Source organism: Hyaena hyaena, unplaced genomic scaffold (genome assembly GCF_003009895.1).
Source record: "Hyaena hyaena isolate Hyena2069 unplaced genomic scaffold, ASM300989v1 scaffold_111, whole genome shotgun sequence".
Lineage (NCBI taxonomy): Eukaryota > Metazoa > Chordata > Mammalia > Carnivora > Hyaenidae > Hyaena > Hyaena hyaena.
Window position 1 is genome coordinate 1,952,681 of NW_024080743.1, and position 23,518 is coordinate 1,976,198.

Here is a 23,518-nt window from a genome sequence, read left to right on the forward strand (position 1 = left end):
AGTGGGGAGGGGCAGAGAGAGAGGGAGACACAGAATCCAAAGCAGACTCCAGGCTCTGAGCTGTCAGCATAGACCTGGATGTGGAGCTCAAACCCACAAACGGTGAGATAATGACCTGAGCTGAAGTCAGACGCTTAACTGACTGAGCCACCCAGGCACCCCTCAGTCTCTGTTTTTTACATTAGAGGCATTCTTTGGCTTTTTGCTCATATTTAGGGACTCAAATCTTTTTTGGAAATTATATGCAAGTGAGTTGGGCTTGTTGATAGTAGGCTTCTTGGCAGAATCATCTGATTTGGTTCATTTTTTTTTTGTGAAACACAACTGTCAGCATCTTGAGGCCTTTTCATCTAATCTAGATTCCTCATAGAATAGAAACTTTCCTATCTCCTGCCTGGAAGATATGACCTTGATAGCAACATTCTAAGAGCGATTATGGTGGATTATGAAAGAGGATATCACTTTCTGTGTGTATGTGCTCTGTTATCCTTCTGTTTTTAGCAAAATCCACTTCTAGTTGCACCTGTCGTCCCGTAGTCAAAGACTATCAGACTACCCTCTCCAAAGAAAGAACCTTTGATTCTGCTGAGGTAAGGGAAGAGGAGTTACCTTGCTATGAGTAAGGAATCTTGATTTCTGAATGTATCTTAAACAGGCTTTCAGTCATTCTTCCTCTAAGTCACACCTCTGATACACCAGAAACCCTGAAATAAATTTCTAAGTCTCTGGGAGTTCTGAGTTGCTTTCTGACTCTCTCCATTGCTGGGTTAGGCTTTAGCTTTCTTGGATTTATTAGGTTAATTGTTACTCCTTTTGCTTCCAGCTTCCAAAATTATTTTATGATCTCTACCATTTTCTTTTTTATTTCATAGTGTATACTTTTATTTTTCTTTAAATATTTCAACATCATTTATAAGATTAAATTAATTAATTTTGTCATTGTTTTAGATTTTTATGTTTTAAACTTCATTCTTTTGTCTTTTTCTCTACAAATCAGATTTTGCTTTTCCTTATGTTTTGAAAATTTAGTATTCTAACTCTCCATGCAATTAGCAATATTTTCCCTAAAACATTCTTTACCTTATATTTCTCCAATCCACAAGAATGAAATGTGTAATGGCATCTTTTGAGTTTCCCCTTTTGGAAATGAGAAATTAGCACACCTCTCTCTCTACCGCTCTCCTCTTGCCTTAAGTCCTTTGCTTATTCCTTTCTCTGATATTGTTTAGATGTTTTGAGTGTTTGGATCCAGATTATCATTCAGAATTTTTACATGATGTATCTTCCCTTTTAAGAGTAATTTTGACTTTTGTTTTAGCCCAGTTCTCCAGAAAATAGAATCTAAGGCACAGCTTGTGGAACTCATGTTTTATCGAGGGTTCAATCCCAGGGAAGCAACAGTAAGGAAGAAAGGTAAAGTGAAACAGGGAAGGAGGGAAGCAAATACAAGGAGGCAAGCTATACTCAGCTTCATGAGAAACAACTGCTTGCCTGGTCACACAGGACACCTTGGGAGAGGCCAGCAGTGCTTCAGCATCTTAGAACAGAGAGGGGGAAGAAGAGTGAAAATTGATGTGCTTGCTCTTCCCTCTTTTCATCGCTCAAAGTTTGCCCCATAGGAGTTAACTCCTCCATACTTACAGATTGTGACCTAGGCACCTATTGGCAGCTACTGGCAGGCCTGTCTAGATGTAGGTCTTTGTCATTTATTTTTGCCAAAAACATGGCTATTTCTTACTGTCTGCATATAGGGGCTTTTTTTTTTTTTTTCTCATCAGGAAAGTGTTCTTCCCATCATAGATTTGATTTTCTCCCATTTGTTTTAATCTCCTCTTCATGAATACCAATTATCTTTTTTCTGTTTCCCTGCTTTTTTCTGTTCTACCCACCTCTGACCCTTATCTCTTCACCAGGAGTGTCTCAAGTAACCCTCATTATTTATTCAATACTTCTTACAGAGTCAAGTCTTTCTTTATTGCCAATGGGGATTTTAATTCTGTGGTCACATTATTTTTTGTATCATTTCCTGTCCTTTATTTTATTCATAACATTTTCTTGAGTTTCCATTTCATCCTGTTTATATCTTTCTTCTCACACATTATGGATGCACGTTTATAGAACACACGTGGCCTTTTGTACTCTATTAGGGATGCAGATAGTCTCTTGAAACTTTCTTTTGCATTGTGCAGTAGATCTTTTTAATGCCTTTCCTTTCATTCTTCATGGTGCCATTTCCTTTCCTTTGTTCTGAAATATTTTTTCATATGTTCCATGTTGATTTTTCTCTTCTTTTCCTCACTTTTCTGTAACAGTCCTCAGACTTGAGTGTTTAACAGATAGAATGTGTATGTTTCAGCAGCACTCTCCACAATAGCTAAAACATGGAAAGAGCCTAAGTGTCCATCAACAGATGAATGGATCAAGAAGATGTGGTTTATCTATACCATGGAATACTACATGGCAATGAGAAACAATGAAATCTGGCCATGTGTAGCAACATGGATGGACCTTGAGGGTGTTATGCTGAGCGAAATAAGTCAGGCAGAGAAGGACAAATATCATATGTTTGCACGTATAGGAGGATTAGGAGGAACTTGACCGAGGAACAAGGGGGAGAAGAAGGGCGGAAATGGTGGGGGAAAGGGAGAGAGGCAAACCATGAGAGACTCTTGAATGCTGACAAAAACTGAGGACTGATGGATGTGGGGGGGAGGGGGGGTGGGCATGGAGGAGGGCACTTTGGGGATGAGCACTGAGTGTTATGTGGAAACTAATTTGACAATAAACTATTTGTAAAAAAAAAATAATAAAGTGTTTTGACAGAAAAAAAAAAAAAGAATGTGTATGTTTCTTTTGGTCCTGTTCTCTCTCCACTAGTATATATGTCAGATCTTATTTATTTCTATGTCTACTAGTCATTGACCTATTGAACTTTCCCTGTACTGGCTGTTCTTATCTCATTGTCTAATCTTCTGTTACTTTGAAATGAGAGGAGCACATAAAAAACTTTGCACTGCTCTTGGGTTTATCCTCTCTCTGCCCCTACCTACAGTGCTATATATTGGGACACTACATTTCTCACCATGCAGCCTGCTCTCTCCTCCCTGCCCAGCTGTTCCCTTCTAGCTCTCTATGGATGTAGTACAAGAGAGAGATAGTGGAGGTAAAGGGAAGAAGAGATAAAGAGGTAATTAATATAACTCTAGCCATCTCCTCAGGCAAGGGAAACAAAGGCAAAAATAAACAATTGGGATTGCCTAAACTAAAAATTTGGTGCAGTGAAAGAAACTATCAGCAAAACAAAAAGGCAACCTACTGAATGGGAGAAGGTGTTCGCAAATGATATATCTGTCAAGGGGTTAATATCCAAAATTGTAAAGACCTTATACAACTCAATAAAAAGAAAACTAATTAAAAAATGACCAGAGGAGCTGAATAGTCTTTTTTCCACAAAAGACTTACAGGGGGCTAACAGACACATGAAATGCTATTCAACAGTATTTGCCATCTGGGAAATGCAAATCAAAACCACAGTGAATTATTCCTTTGCACCAGTCAGAATGGCTAATATCAAAAAGACAAGAAATAGCAAATGTTGGCAAGGATGTCAAGGAAAGGCATGTTGGCAGGAATGTAAATTGGTACAGCCATAATGGAAAACAGTATGGAAGTTCCTCAAAAAGTTTAAAATAACAACCATATGATTCAGTAATTCTAATGGTGATATTTACCAGAAGAAAATGAAAACACTAATTTAAAAAGACACATACTCACCTATGTTTATTGCAGTATTATTTATAATAGCCAAGATATGGAGGCACCCTAACTGTCCATCAAGAGAGGGATAGATAAAGAAAAAGTGGGATATATAGCATAAGATCCCCTTATATGTGGAATCTAAAAAACAAATGAACAAACAAAAAACCAGACTTAGAAACTCATAAATACAGAAAACAAACTCAAACTGGTGGTTACCAGAGGAGAGAGAGTTGTGGGGATGGGTGAAATAAGTAAAGAAGGTTGAGAGGTAGACTCCTAGTTATAAAATAAGTAGGTCATGGGGATGAGAAGTTCACCAATAGGGAATATAGTCAATAATATCATAATAACTTTGTATGGTAACAGATGATAATTATTGTGGTGAGCATTTCATAATGTATATAATTGTTGAATCACCATGTTGTAAACCTGAAATTAATATAATATTGCATTGTCAACTAAACTTCAATTAAAAAAAAATCTCTGGCTGCCTAAAAAAGCAGTGCATACTTAAAGTGATAACTGCAAAATTTCTAATTGGCACATATACTTGATCTGAAGCAGGAACAAAGAGATAGATATTATGTATTTTTTAAATCCCTTTTCATATGATAAAACTTGATTATGCTTTGAAGGGTAGGAATTTCTTTATCCAGTTCAAAATGCCTTAAATTCAGGAATTTTTATATTCTCAGACCTAGTTTTTGCTTCTGTGTTGAATTTTCCTCTAGGATGCTTTTACATTATGACTGAGAACTGAAGGCAGTTTCCCTTGCCCAAAACAAGAATCTGTCAAAATGTCTAAACTTTGAGGAATTAACCATTAAATTACAGCTACGCTCAATAATCACATTAAACCAACAGTAGCTAAAGCTCAAGGGATTATCATTGAGAGACAGACAGTTGGGAACCCAGGAGAGATTTAAGTCAGAGGATGAATAGAACAGTTTGGTGGGAGAGTGCAAAAATTCTTTCTTAATGTCTGAATAAAGAACTGAATATATTTTGCTTTATCTAAACCGTATACATACATACCCAAACCTATTTAAAAAGGAAAAAAAAAGCTTTTGAAGCCAAACAACCGGCTATTTTTATTTTTTTAATGTTTATTTATTTTTGAGAGAGAGAGACAGAATGCAAGCAGAGGAGGAGCAGAGAGAGAGATGCAGAATCTGAAGCAGGATCCAGGCTCAGAGCTGTCAACACAGAGTCCCGCGTGCGGCTTGAACTCACAGATCATAAGGTCATAGCCCAAGCTGAAGTTGTATGCTTAATCGACTGAGCCACTCAGGTACCCCATAACCAGGTCTTTTTAAAACATCCTGTGGTTTAATTAAATTGAGCCTGTTTACACCCAATCATTCAAAAATAAGAATTTATATACATGGTGAGTTTTGAGAATATAGTACTGTATCAGTTCCTGTATCAACAAAAATTGGGGAAATAGCCACTTTTCTTTCATCAGATTTCCTCTACATTCCCTTAGTCTTTGTGTATGTGTGCGTCTCCTTTTGACAGTTTACGACATCAAGGTCAGAATATCAGGAATGAAGCAGATAACAAAAAGAACATGCAGTAGAGCCTCAAAAGAAAATGCTTGTTCAATACTTACAACTGACTAAAAAGCAAATATATTGAAGTACATTATTATAGATCTATCAAAGCATTCAAGCCACAAAGTAGATTATAGGGTATGCTGCTGCTTATGAAACTGAGGCATCTCACAAAAAAAAAAAAAACCCAAAACATTAAGCTAAGCTATTCTTCCCACTGTCTCATAACAGCTTGTCATTCTACAACTAATGTGGAAATATAGCATTGCAAGGTTTATGAAATATATATATTTTTATTGATTCTATGCTTTCAAGTTCAAGCTTACATTTTCCATTCAGGAATAAATAATTTATGGAATTAATTTTTCATTATAACTTTCTCACAGCTGCTGAATTAGGAATGTTCTGACACTAAACATGAATGTAAATTGAACATATTTCTGTGTAGGAAATCTAGGGGATAGTGAATCATAGAGTTGAGCTGTTACAGAGTTGCCAAATATATCTGTGTAGTAAGTTTCAATATATTTGAGCCTGAATTGTGTAGACAACCTTTAAAAGCACAAGCACAATGCAAACAGCCTTATTTATTCTGTTAATAAATGGAATCACGGTAATACATAAGCCTCCCAAATGAAAACTCATTAGAAGGGTTAGCTGCTAAACATTTATTTCTGAGACAAATTAGTTAGCCTGAACCCAGAAGACCAAAGCCTGAAATAAATTAGTTCAAGCCTAACAGTAATAATAATAAGGCTAAGAATTTCAATAAAAATAGAAGACCCATTGGGACTGTTCACATTATGGCTTCTACCATTCAATGAAGTCTGATATATTATCATTGAAACACAAACTAGAAGGTGGTTTATATGTCAGGGTGAATGATACTTCCAAATTTAATTAGATTTATTAGTGCTTATCAGGTACCAGACATTGTTCTAGGTGCTAGAGATTCATCAGTGAACAAAACAGCCAAAGTCCATGCTCTTGGGGAGTTTATGTTCTAGTGAGAGAAGAAAGGCTATAAATAAAAAACATAATATGTAATATGTTAGAAGATAGCAAATGACATGGAAAACAAATAAACAAACCCAGCAAGTTAAGAGGGACCAGGAGTGGTTCTAATTTTAAATGAGGAAGGCAAGGTGGGCTTTATTGGGAAGATGACAGCTGAGCTATGTAAGATTTGAAGGAGGGGAGAGAGAGTGAACTATGAATATATCCGGGAGGAGAGCACCTTAGAGGAACTGATTCAAAGCCCTGAGACAGAAGTATGCCTGGAGATATGAGGACAGTAAGGTCTGGAACAGAATGTGTCTGGAACAGAAAAAGTAAATTAGATGGGACGCCTGGGTGGCTTAGTCGGTTAAGCGTCCGACTTTCACTTGGGTCATGATCTCGCGGTTCCTGGGTTTGAGCCCCACATCGGGCTCTGTGCTGACTGCCAGCTCAGAGCCTGGAGCCTGTTTCAGTCTGTGACTCCCTCTCTCTCTGACCCTCCCCTGCTCACGCTGTCTCTCTCTCTCCTAGAAATAAATAAAAACATTAAAAAAAAAAAAAAAGAAAAAGTAAATTAGAAAAATTGTAGTAGGAGGGGTTTAGATAGGTAATAGGATAACTGACTCACTTAGGCCACTGTAGGTTATCAGAAGGACTTAAGCTTTAATTCTGACTTCTATTTTAATAAGATTACCCTGGTTGCTATGTTGAAAAAGGACTGGAAGAGGCAAGAAATAAATAGGGAGATCTGTTAGGAAGTGACTGCAATAATCCAGGTGATGGGTAATGGTGGTTCTAGGGAAGTGGTGAGCCTATGGATATAATTGGAATGTACAGGCCATAAGATTCCTGATTGATGGGTATTTATATTTAACAACAAGAAATGTGTGAATTATTCACTGAGATGGAGAAGACTATGGGTGGTATAAGTCTGCAGAGGGATATTAATTCAGTTTTAGAAGTGTGAAATTAAAATGGAAATATTTTAGTGGAAATATTTAATAGGAAGCTTCTTATACCCGCTGGAGTCCAGAGTAAAGGCTAAAGATGGAGATACAAACTTGGAATCTGTCAGCATATGGTTTATATCTAAAGCCATGAATTGATGAGATCACCAAGGGAGTGAATATAGCCAGAGAAGAAAAGAGGTCCAAGAACTGTATTTGGGGTGCTCCTAAGAAGTTGGGTATTAAAAAAAAGTAAAGGTTGTTGAAAAGTGGCCAGTGAGGTACAGAAAAACCATGGTATGGGGTAAGAAGTACTTCCAAGAGGAGAAAGTGGTCAACTGTAACAAATGCCGTTGATTAAGTAAAATTAGTATTGAAAATTGCTCGGGATTTAACATGACAAGAGCAATTTCTGTGGCATGGTGGAAATGAAAAAGCCAGCCTCCTTGTAGTAAGTTTAAGAATTAGAGAACAGTTTGGCTCAGATCATCATCTTGTGCTCTGTGACTTCAAGCCCTGAGTTGGGCTCTGTGTTGACAGCTTGGAGCCTGGAGCCTGCTTCAGATTCTGTGTTTCCCTCTCTCTCTGCCCCTCCTCTGTTCCCACTCTTTCTCCCTTAAAAATAAATAAAGATTTAAAAAAATGAATTGGAGAAGAGGCATTAGAAACAGAAATTGTAGACAACCCTTTTGAGTTTTACTATAAAAGAGAGTAGGTGACTGGATGGTTAGCTGGAATGCAGAGAGGGAACAAGAGATTTTAAGATGGGAGAAATAATGGCATATTCATTTCTTAATGGGAATGGTCCAGTGGAGAAGAGAAAACTGATGTTGTGAGAGAGACAGGAGAAAATTGTTGGAACTATGTTCTTGAGTAAGCAAGAAGAAATGAGATCTAGCATCCATCTGCAGGGTTGACCTTATTTAAAAGCATGCATGGTTGACCTACCATGACTGGGAGGAAAGCAAAATCTGTGGGTAGAGATCATGATAGTTGGGCAGGTGTGCTTATAGGCCTCAGTGGAAAGTTAACTTTTGGATGCTTTCATTTCTCTCATTAAAATAGTAAGGAAGACCTTCAGCTGAAAGTGAGGATGAGGAAAATGTGCTAGAAATTTAAAGAAAGGAGAAGGCATGAAACAGTTATCTAGGAGAGTGAGAGAAAGAATAGACTGGGCAGATACTGTATAGGTGCCAGATAACATTAAGGGAACATTTGAATAACGATAGCATGTTAAACATATTGAGTGCTTGTTTTAGGCACTGCTTTAGAAGGCTTACATACATTGGTCTATGAACTAGCACAATTATTATTCTTAGTTTAAGAAAACTGAGAAGTTGTCACTTATCTGTGTTCACATAGCTATGTTAATGGTGGAGGCATGATAGGGAAGCCAGGCTCTTTGACTCTAGAGACGAGGCTGTTTTTCTACACAATCAAATATTTGTTGATTGAAAAAATGAAGGATAAATTAAGGGAAGGAAGGATGAACTATCAATGCTATCTCCACAGTCTGTGGCTTTCTGCTAAGTCATTTTTATACTTATGTAACCTAAATGACATTTTCCAGATCTTATAACTGAGTCTTTGTGCAGAGGTGGAGCTGTAGAGGTAGGGATGTGGCCCAGACATCTGATTTAGGCTTGAATCTCAGCTCTTTTTTTTTTATTATTAGCTATATCATTTTGGCCAACTAAATCACTTTGAGCCCTAGTTCTCTCATCTTTAAAATAAGAATAACATATACTTTATAGCATTTATGGAGAAGATAAATATAATCATGTATGCAAACTATCTGGTATAGTACTTGGTACAAAGTAGGTTTTCAATAAGATTAGTTTTCTTTTCCCTCCCTGTTCTGGTTCCAGTTGCCCAGAACTTCAGTACTCTCCCCAGAATGGACCCTTCTTTGCACTTGCTAGTTTCACTACCAGAACTAGAGTCTCTGCTCTCACTCCAGCTGAGTCTCCTTGTAGTATCACAGGTAGGAAGAGAAAAGGCTATCCTGCACTCTTGTTGAGATCCTCTGTGGTTTAATCGTGCATGTCTCTCCTACCCCTTTGCAATCAGTCAGTTAGAAACATAAGGACCTTCCAAGGAGGGTCCTCTGGCAACCTAACCTTCCTGCCCACATCAGCAGCTGAGTCAATTCCTTGAGTTCCCAAATCCACAGCTGTGGCTGGAGTTAGATCTTGATTCATCTGACCTGCCCTATCCTGGCTTTAACTGTCCAACAGGAGCACCAAAGAGTGCCACTAATTTTAATAATATCAGATATACAAGTCAAAATTTACAAAGTAGTTAAGTTTAGGGAATAATGAATCTATATTACAAGGGTGCTCCAAAGGATTTTTTTCTGGAGCACTGTTTTTCTTTCCGGCAATACATACTTCACTAAGAAAGACATAAATAGTTTTGCATCCTAACCATTAAGCTCTAGACAAGTGGTGGCTTTGTCTTTCTCAACTTTTACAATTGTGAACACCAGCGCTTAATAACTTGCTAAGCTTCACTTAGGTTGAAAACAATGAATTCTGAAAGAGGAAACATACAGGCTTCTTCTATATGTTATAGTTACAGCTACTAATGAAAAAGCATTTTTTCATAATTTGGATTAACCTGAGGCTACTGTGACCTTATGTTGTCAATAATAAGAGTAAAAGAGAATTGAGCCTAAATTTTAGGAAACTGTGAAAACTTAATTCCAGGCAAGTAAGTCAAACGGAAAAAATAACTAAAAAACAAACAAAAAACCCTTCCTTTCTCCTAACCACTTTCAGGCTCCTTCAGATCTTGCCATTTAAAGATCAGGAAGGCGATGGGGCACCTGGCTGGCTCAGTTGGTTGAGCATCCAACTTTGGCTCAGGTTATGATCTCACAGCTTGTGGTTCGAGCCTCGCATCAGGCTCTGTGCTGACAGCTCAGAGCCTGGAGTCTGCTTCAGATTCTGTGTCTGCCTTTCCCTCTGCCTCTCCCCAGATCGCACTCTGTCTCTCTCCCTTTTTCAGAAATAGATAAACGTCTAAAAAAAATTTTTTTTTTTAAAAACCCAAGACTTTCCTTTAAAAAAAAGATCAGGAAGGCGGGGCCGAAGTTAGCAAGGTCTGCGGCTGCGCAGAAACGCGCGCGAGGGGAGAGCAAGCCCTGCGGCCGGGGCAGCCACCGCCGCGTCTGTGCGTCTCTGCTCTGTGGCCCTGCTTCTCGCTACTCTTGGAACGTTCTGGAAGTTTGGGAGGTGACGTGGCACCACTGACCTGCTGGTCGGGTAGGTGTGTTTACGGCTACTGAGGACCAGGCTCTTCACGTTTTTCTTCATTCTTGTGCCGGGGTGTTTTTTTTCCTCAGACTTGCCGGATCCAATCTTTACCTCAGAGATTTGGCGCGGTGAGAAAGGCTCCTCCCCACCCTTTCTTCCGTTGAGAGTCACATGGAACAGGGCTTCCTCAAGTTTTTCCTGTAGGATTGTAGAAGTGCTTCCTTTTCGGGAGCCTTGTCAAGCGTGCGGATTTATATTTACTTTAGGTGTTGTTTTAACCTGCCCCTTCTGGGTCAGGGCGGAAAAGACTCGTGAGGATGGAAGCCGCCCTGAACGCGGTGGTCCAGACTCTCACGTGTCACTTGAGGAGACTGAGCGGGAACGCGATTTACGCGAGATGTTTGTGCAGTGTTAAACTGATTTGAATTTGAAAACTGGGGGAAAGCAAACAAAATCCCAACAGTCCAGAATACTAGGGACTTGGAACGGGGTATAAGAGGGTGCGAGCTTTTTATTTTCGGCTGAGGAAGCGGGCCGACTGGAGGTGAAGGATCTGCCCAGAGATCGAGCTGTGGAGCGGATGAGGCCCCGCGGGGCCGCTCGCCCGGGGGCGCCCTCCCCCGCCCCCGCCCCCGCCCCCAGCCAGGAGCCTTGCTGCTGCAGCCCTAGTTGTGGGCCTCGTTTCTAGTCGCGAATTGCACACTCGTGGGGATCTGCTGACCCCAGTTCCTCTCTCACTTATTGTAAGTGCACAAAATTACTAAAGCTCTCATAGCTTTACTTAAATTGTTTATAAAACCTGCAATAAGGGTTGGAGAATTGAATATTATCAGGAGGATGGTCATTAGCTACGCAGTAAATTGTACCGGAGGGGTGATGGAAGTTGCGGCCCTTCCTTTAACCAACTATTTCCTCATTCAAAAACAAGTTATTTTTTGAGTGTCTGTTGTCTACCAGGTGCTGGAGATATAGTACTCTTGGTGCAATAACTGAGGAAATTATAGAACATTTCGTTTCAACCCAGCAGGAAGAACTTTCTAATTATTAGAGAGTCACTCAAAAGTAGAATGGAACCGCCTTAGGAGAGCACTAACTCACCGGAACTGAAAGAGATTTTCATCTGGATTCGTTGGTTTCTAAGTTTTGCTTTGAACTAATTGTATATTAAGTAACATGAAAAAGTAGACATTTGGTTGAGGTTAAGGTGCTTAGGATTTAGGGGCTCACTTGGTTAAGCGTGGACTTAGCTCAGGTCATGATCTCACAGTCCTGGAGTTCGAGCCTGGCGTCAGACAGCTCAGAGCCTGGATCCTGCTTCAGATTCTGTGTCTCCCTCTCTCTCTGGCCCTTCCCTGTTCGCACAGTGTCTCTCTCAAAATAAAAACATTAAAAAAATTTTTTTTTAAAGATGCTTATTTATAATTTAGGGAAAATGAAATCTGTTTATAAATAAGTTTGTTGAGGGGCGCCTGGGTGGCTGAGTTGATGGAGCGTCCGACTTTGGCTTAGGTCATGATCTCACAGTTTGTGGGTTGAGCCTCCCCTCTGGCTCTGTGCTGACAGCTCGGATCCTGGAGCCTGCCTCGGATTCTGTGTCTCCCTCTCTCTGCGCCCCTCCTCTGCTCATGCTCTGTCTTTCAAAAATAAATGTTTAAAACATTTTTTTTAAATAACTAAGTTTGTTGGGCAAAATGTGATAGGTGCTCAACAGAGGTGTTGTAAGGTGGATTCTGAGGAAGGAGAGGTCTCATTTAAGTTTGAGGGGCTCAGGGATAGTTTTTTGCCCGAAGCAGGTTTTCTAGTGAAAACCTTTGAAAGAGAAGTAGTTTTTATTTTTTATGGTAGACATTATTTTTTAGAATAGTTTTAGATTTACAGAAAAATTGGGGAGAAAGCCCAGAGTATTCCCACATACTGTTTATTTAGTTTCCCCTATTACTAACGTTTTGTATTATTATGGTACATTTGTCACAATTAATGAGCCAATATTATTACCTTATTATTAATTGAAGTTTATTCCGATTTTATTATTAAAGTTTTTAACTTAATGTACTTTTTTTTTTTTTTCCTGTTCCAGGATTCCAGTCACTATACCACATCACATTTAATTTTAATGTTTTCTTAGGTTCCTCTTGGATTTGACAGTTTCTCAGACCTTTGTTTTTGATAACCTTGATGGCTTTGAAGAGTACTGGTCAGGTGTTTTGTAGGATGCTCAACTACTGGAATTTGTTTGGTGTGTTTCTCATGTTAGGACTAAGATTATAGATTATGGAGAGGAAGGTTACATCATCATCGATACATACTATCAGTGTGATTTATGACTATTAATGTAGACTTTGACCACCTGGCCAAGGTAGTACCTATCATGTTTCTCCAATGTTTCTTGAAGACACTGTCAGGAGATTTGTCTCCTTTTCCTCATTAATTTATTTATTCATTCATTTTTATCAGTATAGATGTGTGGATATTTGTTTTATACTTCGAAATATAAATGTTATAATTTTAATATTTAATTTAATATCATTTTATTATAATTTTACTTATGTTGCTACTCATATTGTTCCAGCTTTGGCCATAGTAATCTCTTCCAAGTGATTCCTCTACTCTTTTTGGCATACTTCTCTGAGTGTTAGTTTTTTCTTTGTTTTTTAAAATTTTTTTTATTTCTGAGAAAGAGAAAATACATGTGCACATGAGCTAGGGAGAGGGGCAAAGGAAGAAAGAAAGAGGGAGAGGGAAAGAATTTTAAGCAGACTCCGTGCTCAATGTGGAGCCCGATGTGGGGCTCAATCCTATGACTCTGGGAATATGACCTGAGCCAAAATCAAGAGTCGGACACTCAACTTACTAAACCACCCAGGTGCCCCACTTTGTTTTTGTTTTTAATTACTTTTTTACTTTCTGGCACTACAAAATACTCTAGGCTCAGCTTGCGTATTTCTTGTCCCAGTCCTGTTATCCACCGTTTCTTCCAGGGATCCCTGGTTACTTTTATTAGAGAAAACTATTAGAAACCAAAGTCGGGGGCACCTGGGTGACTCAGTCGGTTAGGCGTCTGATGTTGGCTCAGGTCATGATCTCATGGTTTATGAGTTTGAGCCCTACATCAGGTTCTGTGCTAAGAGCTGGGAGCCTGGAGCCTGCTTCAGTTTCTGTCTCCTTCTCTCTCTCTCTGCCCCTTCCCTGCTTATGTTCTGTCTCTCTCTCTCAAAAATAAATAAGCATTAAAAAACAAAAAACAAACTCTGGCTACTAGGTATGATTGTTGCTGAGAAGGTATCATTTCTTTTAGGCCCCTCTCAGGTGACACAGCAAAGAGATATATACGTGTGTGTACTAATCTATGTATGTCCACCTGTCTGTAAGTACTTTTATATATATTCAGTTGTATCTGTATTAAGCTAATAGTGATTTCATACTGATGTTGCCAACTCTAATCCATTACCACATGGATCATTCTAGCCTTGAAAGATTAAAAAAAATTTTTAAGCAAAAGTATGAGGAATGGAATTTTAAAATGCTGTTAGGAATGTTCTAGTACAAATCTTTTAATACATGTTGCCTGCATTTCTTTTTAGTATAAACTTATGGGTGCAATTGCTGGGTATCTTTAACTTTAGTAGATAATGCCTATCAAGAACCCTGAAAAGTCTGAGATTTTATCCTACTTGCAAGCTAACAAGTTGACCTGGTATTGTTTAATTGATACTGGCAGAAGATACATACATGATGCCTGGACCAGAAACAGGCTTTAACAATCATGGCAAAAGTAGGGGCACCTGGGTGGCTCAGTCAGTTGGGTGTCCGACTTCAGCTTGGGTCATGATCTTGTGGTTCACAAGTTCGAGCCCCACATCAGGCTCTGTGCTGACAGCTCAAAGCCTAGAGCCTGCTTCTGATTCTGCGTCTCCTTCTCTCTCTGCTCCTCCCCTGCTCATGCTCTGTCTCTTAAATATAAGTAAACATTAAAAAATAAATTAAAAAATAAAAATCATGACAAAAGTAGTAGCCAAAGATTTAGGTTCCTGATGGTTTTCTTGGCTCCCAAATCCCATAATGGGTAGATGTGTTGGAATAACAGAAGTGTACCTAGATAGCCTCATGCAATTAATTGGTTACCTTAACAAAGAGAACACTTATTAATAAATGGTGACAAGCCTGCTCACTGCATTTTTCAGTGTTGCTCATGGCAGTTGAAAAATGACCTGGGTAGAGTCAGGGCCTTATATTCTTGGCATTTCAGAAATAACCTGCAGGGACACTGAGGGCCCATTGAAGACTACCCCAGCAGTGTCTAATTGTTAATAAAGTACAATATTCATGATAAAAAACCTCAGTAAAAGTAGGTTTAGAGGGAACATACCTCAACATAATCCAGGCCATATATGAAAAACTCATAGCTAACATCCTAGCTTCAAAGTGCCAAAGGACAGGCTGACTTTCTTGTTAGGGGCTAATGCAGCTGATGATTTGAAGTTGAAGCCAATGCTCATTTGCCATTCTGAAAATCTTAGTGCCTTTAAGAATTGTGCTAAATCTACTATGCTTGTAGTACTATGCTTGTACTATATATGGAACAACAAATCTGAGTGACAGCACATCTTTTTACAGCATGGTTTACTGAATATTTTAAACCTACTGTTGACATGTATACTCAGAAAAAAAAAGTCTTTTCAAAAGTCTTTCGTTGGGATCGCACCTGATCACCCAAGTGGTTTGAGATATACACTGAGATTAAAGCTGTTTTCTTGACTAGTGACACATTTTGTTGTGCAACCCATAGATCAAGGAGTGATTTCAACCTTCAAATCTTACTATGTGATAAATGTGTTTCATAAGGCAATAATTGCTGTAAATAGTGATTCTTCTGATGGATCTGGACAAAGTTGGTTGAAAAACTTCTGGAAAGGAGTCCCCATTGTAGATCCCATTAAGAACGTTCATGATTCTTGGAAAGCGATCAAAATATCTACATGAACCAGAGTTTGGAAGATGTTGATTCTTACCCTCATGGATGGTGGAGGGGTTCAGGACTTCAGAGGAGGAAGTAACTTCAGATATGGTGGAACTAGCAAGAGAACTAGAATTAGAAGTAGAGCCTGAAGATATGACTGAATGGCTTCAATCTCATGTTAAGACTTTCACTGAGGAGTTGCGTCTCCTTTTTTTTTTTTTTTTTAAGTTTATTAATTTTGAAAGACAGAACATGCAAGCAGGGGGAAGGGCAGGGAGAGAAAAAAAGAGAGAATCCCAAGCAGGATCCATGCCATCAGTGCAGAGCCTGACATGGGGCTTGATCCCGTGAACCGTGAGATTAAGACCTGAGCCCAAGTCGAGTCAAATGCTTAACCAACTGAGCCACCCAGATGGCCCTGAGAACTTGCCTTTTAAGGATGAGCACAGAAAGTGGTTTCCTGAGATGGAGTCTACTCCTGGTGAAGATGCTGTGGAGGTGATTGAAATGACAACACAGGATTTAGAATATTACATAAACTTAGTTGATAAAGCAGCAGCAGGTTTTAAAGGACTGACTCCAATTTTGAAAGAAGATCTACTGTCAATGAAATGTTATCAGACAGCATCATGTGCTATAGGGAAAAGGTTTCTGAACAGAAGAGTCAATCAGTATGGCAGACTTCCTTGTCTTATTTTAAGAAATTGCCACAGCCAGCCAGACTTTCAGCAACCACTATCCTGGTAAGTCAGTAGCCATCAACATTGAGGCAAGACCCTTTTCTAGCAAAAATATGACATTCACTGAAAGCTCAGGTTATGGTTAGCATTTTTAGCAAGAAAGTATTTTGGTTTTTTTAATGTTTATTTATTTTTGAGAGACAGAGACAGCACGAGCAGAGGAGGGACAGAGAGAGAAGGAGACAGAATCTGAAGCGGACTCCAGGCTCTAGCTGTCAGCACAGAGCCCAGTGTGAGGCTGGAACTCTGGAGCTATGAGATTATGACCTGATATGAAGTCACATGCTTAACTGACTGAGCCACTCAGCCAAGCTAAGAAAGAATTTTTTAATTAAGATATGTACATTTTTTTAGATATAATGCTGTTGCATACCCAGCAGACTACAGTATAGTAGACAACTTTTTTTTTAAGTTTATTGATTTATTTTGAGACAGAGAGACAGCATGAATGAGGGAGGGGTAGAGAGAAAGGAAGCAAGAGAATCCCAAGTGGGTGTGGTGTTTGGGTAGCTCAGTCATGAAGCATCTGACTTCAGCTCAGGTCATGATGTCACAATATATGAGCACAATCACCGCATCAGGTAAGCACGAGCCCTGCTTCTGGTGAGCCTAGCTTCTCTCTCTCAATCTCTCAATCTCTCTCTCCCTCTCTCCGTCTCCTTCTCCCTCTCCCCTCTTCCCCCCTCTTTTCCCCCTCACTCACTTGCTCTCTCTGTCTGTCTCTCTCACACACAGAAAAAAGCAAAATAAAAAGAATCCCAGACAGGCAAGCAGGCTCTGAGCTGCTAGTGAGAGCTCAACTCAGGGCTCGTACTCATTAAACCGTGAGATTATGACCTGCGCGAAAACCAAGAGTCAGATACTTAACCCATTGAGCCACCCAGGGGCTCAGTATAGTATACATAACTTTTTTACTTTATTTCATTTTTATTATTATTTTTTAAATAAGCTCCATGCTAGGCCTTGAACTTGTGACCATGAGATCATACCTTAGCTGAGATCAAGAGTTGGATCCTTAACTGACTGAACCATTCAGATGCCCCAACTATATATAACTTTTATATATACCAAGAAACCAAAAAATTCATTTAACTTACATTATTAGGATATTTGCTCTACTGTGGTGGATCTGGAACCTAATTCACAATTTCTCCGAGATATACCTGTATTTAGATTTCTCTTTTCTTATTTCTGTATCATTATTACTAGAAAATTTGTCTTATTAGAAAAGTGTTTCATATAGGCATCAAATTTGCTGACACAAAGTTGTTAAAGTATTTATAATATTTTTAACTTCTAAAAGGTTGTTGGCAGTGATATTCCTTCTTATATTCCAGACTTGGTAGTTTATATCTCCTCCCTCCCTCCTTCTCTCTGTTTTTCTCTCTCTGTTAGTTTAGATAAGTGTCAATTTTGTTGATCTTTTCAAAGAACCAACTTTCTCTTTAATTAATTTTCATAAATTTTCTTTGGTGTTTTTCTGTATTCTATTTTATGGATTTCTGTTTTAATCTTTGTTACTTCTTTCTAATTGCTTTGCCTTCTTCTAGTTTGTTATTCTTAACGGAATAAAGTACTAATTTGAAATCTTCTTTTTAAATTTAATCTCTTAAAGCTGTAAATTTCCCTGGATACTGCTTTAGCTATATCCTGTGAATTTTGATACATTTTATTTTTGTTTTTATTCAGCTCAAAATATTGTCAATTTCCATTGTGATTACTTTTTGACACATGACACTTCTTGTGTGTTTTTAACTTTATTTGAAGAAATTTGGTTTTATTTATATTGATTTCTAATTTAATTCTCTTATGGTTAGAGGACATGCTTTGTATGACTCTTGTTTCATGTGTTTGGGGTCTCTGTTAGATGGAAATACATTTAGAGTTATATATCCCTCATATATTGACCTTTTTATCATTGTAAAGTATCTCTCTTGGTCTCTAGTGATGTTTCTTTTATTAAAGGCTGTTTTGTTTTTTATTAATGTAGCCACTCCAGCTCTCTTATACTTTTTGCATAGTGTATCTTTTTCTTATGACTTTCAGTCTTTTTATATCCTTGAATCTAAGACAGTATATAGCGAATTTTGCTTTAACTGGAACATTTTACCTGTTCATATTAAATGTAATTATTCAGTATGGCTGGATTTATGCCTTTTATTTAAAATGTTTAAGAAATATAATCCACATAACAAAAATAAGCATTGTAAAGTGAATTAAAATGAATTTAAAGTGAATTTTAAACTCAGTGATTTTTAGTATATTCACTATGCTGTACAACCATCACCACCATTAGATCTGCCATTTTGTTATTTGTTCTTTATAGGTCTTTTGTGTTGTTCTTCTATTACGTTTTTTACTACCATTTTTGTGATATATGAATATTTTTTAGTTTACCACTTTAATTCCTCTGTTGATTTTTTTACTTTTGTTTTTTAGTTATTTTCTAAGTGTTTTCTCTTGAGACTATAATATGTATCTCATTATTATTTCAAATTAATACTTTTGCTTGGTAGAGAGAAATTCTTCAGTGATATTAATTAGGGAAAGATAATTGTGGGATAATATTTGAGAAGGTTTTGTAGATAGAGATATGAGATTTGTATTTTCAGAGATTAGAGGGTATTTCAATGAGATCCTGAGAGAATTTTGGAAGTTTAGAATATGGATGGTATATGTGACGACAATTAATCAAAATACCACAGGCTTCTAGTTTAAAATGGCAGATTGACCCCATTTGTTTATCTTCTCTTTTTCTCCAAAGACTTTTGAAATGACAGTAAATATTTCTTTAAGAAGTTATCAAAAACAAACAAAAGTATGAGGAATAAAATAGCAAATGAGAGATTTAAATGAGTGTGAGGAAGCTAGAAGACAGAGAGGAATGGTAATTGCTTTGGTTATAAAAGAAAGTTATCTAAGTGACTACAGAGGGAGAAATTAATGAGAAGAGAGGAGTTTTGCCTCATGGACCTCCTGAGGGGCTGAGTGCTGTCTTTAGAAGCATCAGGTATAGATGACATCAAGAGCAGAATGTGGAAGAAGGAAACATTGTTGAAAGTTTATATGCAAATTTATTAGAGCCTCCCTGGGTTCCTTTCTCCATCCTGAACATCCCAGCAAATTCACTCTACAATTCTCCTCTGGAGGAGGCTGAAGGTTTGTTTTCTGGAGTAGTTCAGTTGGGAAGATGGATTTGGGAATACCAGGCGTATGTCTTACCTTATATGTCTTCTCTGACCATCCAGGATAAAATAATAGCCCCCAGCACTTATCCCCATATACCCTGATTTATTTTTCTCCATGGCACACATCACTCTCCTTATCACCCATATTTGTCTTTGGTTTTTTAATTGCTGGAATTGTCTCACTAGAATGGAAGCTTCATGAGGGTAGAGATTTGTTTGTTTTGTTCACTATTGTGTTTTCAGTCCCTATAAAAGTATCAGATACATTCATAAATATTTCTGTAGTTAATAAATACATAAGTAAGAACAAACAAGGATCACTAGATATTTGAGGAAAACTCCAACATGAAAACTAGATAAAATAATCAGAAAAAAAAGAGACCTGTAGAAAACAGACAATATGGACAACAGAAGAAAACTTTTTAAAAAATGTAATTAATTACCTCAGGGAAATGAGAGATTTTTGAGTTCATAAAACAAAGAATGCCATGAAGAAGAATGACCAGAGAGTAAGAAAGAACTTATATATACATACATATGATATAACTGTCATATATACATATATATATGATAGTTTAAATTTTAAAAAACAGAACTCTTGGCTTCTTGTTTCCAGTCCAGCATGTTAAAGAGCATGGAACTAGTAACTCCATCCTAACAAGTAAAAAGCTGAACAAACTGAAAAATCAACAACTCTTCTTAAATCTGTCAGAGAAATGAGGTTAGTTACATGGCCAACTTCCGCACCCAAAATTTTAGAGAAAGAGAGATTGATGCAAAGAATCACTTATTTGGAGTAGAAACCAGTAAGGAGAAACTTCTGCAGGAACCAGTGCTGGGATAGGAAAACCTAAAGTGTAATTGAAGAATTGCTGAAAGCACTGTGCCAATAAGTGGGGAGACCCAGTCATTAGGGGGCCCTGTCTTAGTTTGAACTGCCATAGTAAATCCCATAGCCTGGGTGGCTTAAACAGCAGACATTTATTTTCTCACAGTTCTGGAGGCCAGAAGCCTGAGATCAGGGTGCCATCCTAGATGGGTTCTGGTAGCAACTTGTTTCCTAGCTTGCAGATAGCCATCTTCTTGCTGTGTCCTTATATGGCAAGGAGAGGGTGACCATACCAGAAGCTCTAGCATCTCTTCTTATGGGCACTGATCCTATCATGAGTACCCCATACTCTTGATCTCCTCTAAACCTAATTATCTCCCAAAGATCCTGTTTCCAAATACCATCACATTGAGAATTGTGGCTTCATTATATGATTTTGGTGGAATATAATTCAGTGCATAGCAGGCCTCCACACTTTGTGAGTTATACCCCCAGGAGCTCTACCAGGTTCTCACAGTGAATACTGAAGAAAAATTCCTCTGTGCTTCTGGTTGGGGGCCGGAGGGAGGGGGCATTTTCAAATATAAAAGAGCATCCTATTCTTAAAAATTCTGCCCTCAAGAGAAACTATCAGAGCCTAACTCTGTTGGGGTTTTATCATAGCCTAATCAATGTGGGAGAAGGGAAATACCCAGCTTTAGCCCCCTCCAGGCATCCTGTCTCACCTAATCAGGGGAAATAATGGAAAAACACAAGTGAAATTCACAGCTAAGGGGTGCAGGCTCCAGAAAAGTCTGAGACCTAATAACAAGGCTATAGAATGCTTTTCTTCCCTGTATACCTTACCACTGTGTCACCAAAGCCCTGTGTATCAGAGTTTCTTTTACCAAGTATGTCATGTTAGGCTTTATTTTTTTTAATTTTTTTTTTTAATGTCTTATTTATTTCTGACAGAGAGAGACAGTGAGCAGGAGAGGGTCAGAGAGAGAGGGAGACACAGAATCTGAAACAGGCTCCAGGCTCTGAGCTGGCTATCAGCACAGAGCCTGATGCGGGGCTAGAACCTTTGAACTATGAGATCGTGACCTGAGCCAAAGTCGGACGCTTAACCAACTGAGCCACCCAGGCGCCCCTGTCATGTTAGGCTTTAAACAAAAAACTATAAGGCATGCTAAAAAGCAGAAAACATAATTTGAAGAGACCATAAACATCAGAATCAGACACAGATACAGCAGAAATGTTGTAATTATTAGATTAGGAACTTAAAACAACTATAATTTATATGTAGAGGCTGTAATGGAAAAAGTAAACAATATACAAGAACAGATGGATAATGTAAGCAGAGAGATGGAAATTGTAAGAAAAATCAAAAATCAAAAACTCAAAAATCAAAAAATATAACAGGAAGAATGCATTTGATGGGCTCATTAGTGTAATTGACACAATTGAAGAATCTCTGAGCTTGAGAATATGCCAGTAGAAACTTCAAAAACTGAAAAGCAAAGAGAAAAAAGAAAAAAATGAGCAAAATGTCTACCAACTGTGGGACAATTAGAAGAAGAGTAATATATGTGTGATGTGAATACCAAAATGAGAAGAAAGATAAAGGAACAGAAGAAATACTTGAAGCAGTGACTAAGAGTTTCCATTTCCCCAAATTAATGGCAGACACCAAACCACAGATTCAAAAATCTCAGGGAATACCAAACGATGATAAATGCCAAAAAAACAACCTAGGCATGTTATACTCAGACTACAGACTATCAAAGATAAAATATCATGAAAGAAACCACCGTATCTATAAGAGGACCAAAGATACAAATTACATTACACAAGAACTTGCTGCTGTTGTCACTCTCTCTGTGCTGTGTGAGGACGCAGCAAAAAGATGGTCAACTGTCTGTAAGCTAGGAAGAAAGTTCTTACCAAAACCCATCTAGGATGGCACCCTGATCTTGGATGTAATTGCATGTAAACCATGCAAGTAAGAGAGTGGTGTGAAATATTTAAATTACTGAGAAAATAAAGCTGCCAACTTGGAATTCTGTGTCCTGGTGTTTTCCTTCAAAAGTGAAGGAGAAATAAATGTTTTCTCAAATAGGCAGAAATTGAGAGATTTTGTTAAACGTTGATTTGTTTTGCAAGAAATGTTAAGACTTTTCTGAGAGAACTGTATGTTAACTAACGAATTAAAATTAAAAAACAATGAAAATAAAATAACATTGTACAACTTAAAACAAGAAGAAATTTCTTGAGAGAAGGAAAATTATAGTGTCAGAAACTCAGATCTATATAAAGAAAAGCAGAACAATAGACAAGGAATAAGTGAAAGTAAAATAAAAACTTACTTAGCCTTAATTCATCTAATAGATAAAAAAAATTTTCCAAATAATACTAACAACAGTGTATTTAATGGTTATAGCTAATGTAAAAGTGAAAAAAAGTGACAGCAATGACAAGGTATGGGAGGAAGGATTTAGGAATTTTTTTTATTATAAGATACTTGTACTATTTATGAAGTGGTATACTGTTATTTGAAAGTAAGCTTGGCTTGGTTATAAATGTATATTGCACACTGTAGGGCAACCACTGAAATAAAGTAAAAAAATACAAAACAGAACCAAAAAAAAAAAACAGCCTTTAGAGTTGGTTAGGGAATTACCTGGAAAATGATAAGAAAAAAATTGACGGGGCTCCTGGGTGACTCGGTTAAGTGGCTGACTTTGGTTCAGGTCATGATCTCACAGTTCATGAGTTTGAGGCCCGCCTCAGTCTCTGGGCTGACAGCTTGGACTTTGGAGCCTGCTTTGGATTCTGTGTTTCCCTCTCTCTCTGCCTTCCCCTGCTCATGCTCTCTGTCTCTCAAAAATAAGTAAATGTTAAAAAAAGAAAAAAAACAAAACTAAAGAAAGACTAAAATCAAGCTATGAGATCTAATACCCAACTAATAACAGTTAGCAAACAAACATCAAAAAACAAAATGAACAAAATGAAAAACAACAAAAAAAGAATATTTGAAATATTAAATATTTGATTTTAGTTTTCTAGGATTGATGAACATGAATATCCAAACTAAAAGGGCTCACTGAGTACTCAGCACAATTCAGGTAAAAGAGCTACCTAAACACACATTGTTGTGAAATTTCAAAAGACTAGAGATTAAGAAAGACCCAAAACATTAAGATACCAAAAAAGCTTTTGGAGAAAGCAGATGAAAAATAAATCACTTATACAGGAATAGGAATCAACATGGTATGTCCCACAGCTACAGTGGTTGTCTAGAAGACAG

The 23,518-nt window shown here is 37.8% G+C and overlaps 1 protein-coding gene across 1 annotated transcript in view; it reads left to right on the top strand.

The window, feature by feature from the left end:
• Positions 1-10,395: 10,395 nt before the first annotated feature.
• The window catches only part of CUNH1orf146 (chromosome unknown C1orf146 homolog), a 37,183-nt gene continuing 24,060 nt past the window's right edge, over positions 10,396-23,518 (top strand). The window contains exon 1 of the mRNA XM_039236430.1: positions 10,396-10,524. The gene's annotated coding sequence lies outside the window, so the exon portion shown is untranslated. The remainder of the gene's footprint in view (positions 10,525-23,518) is intronic.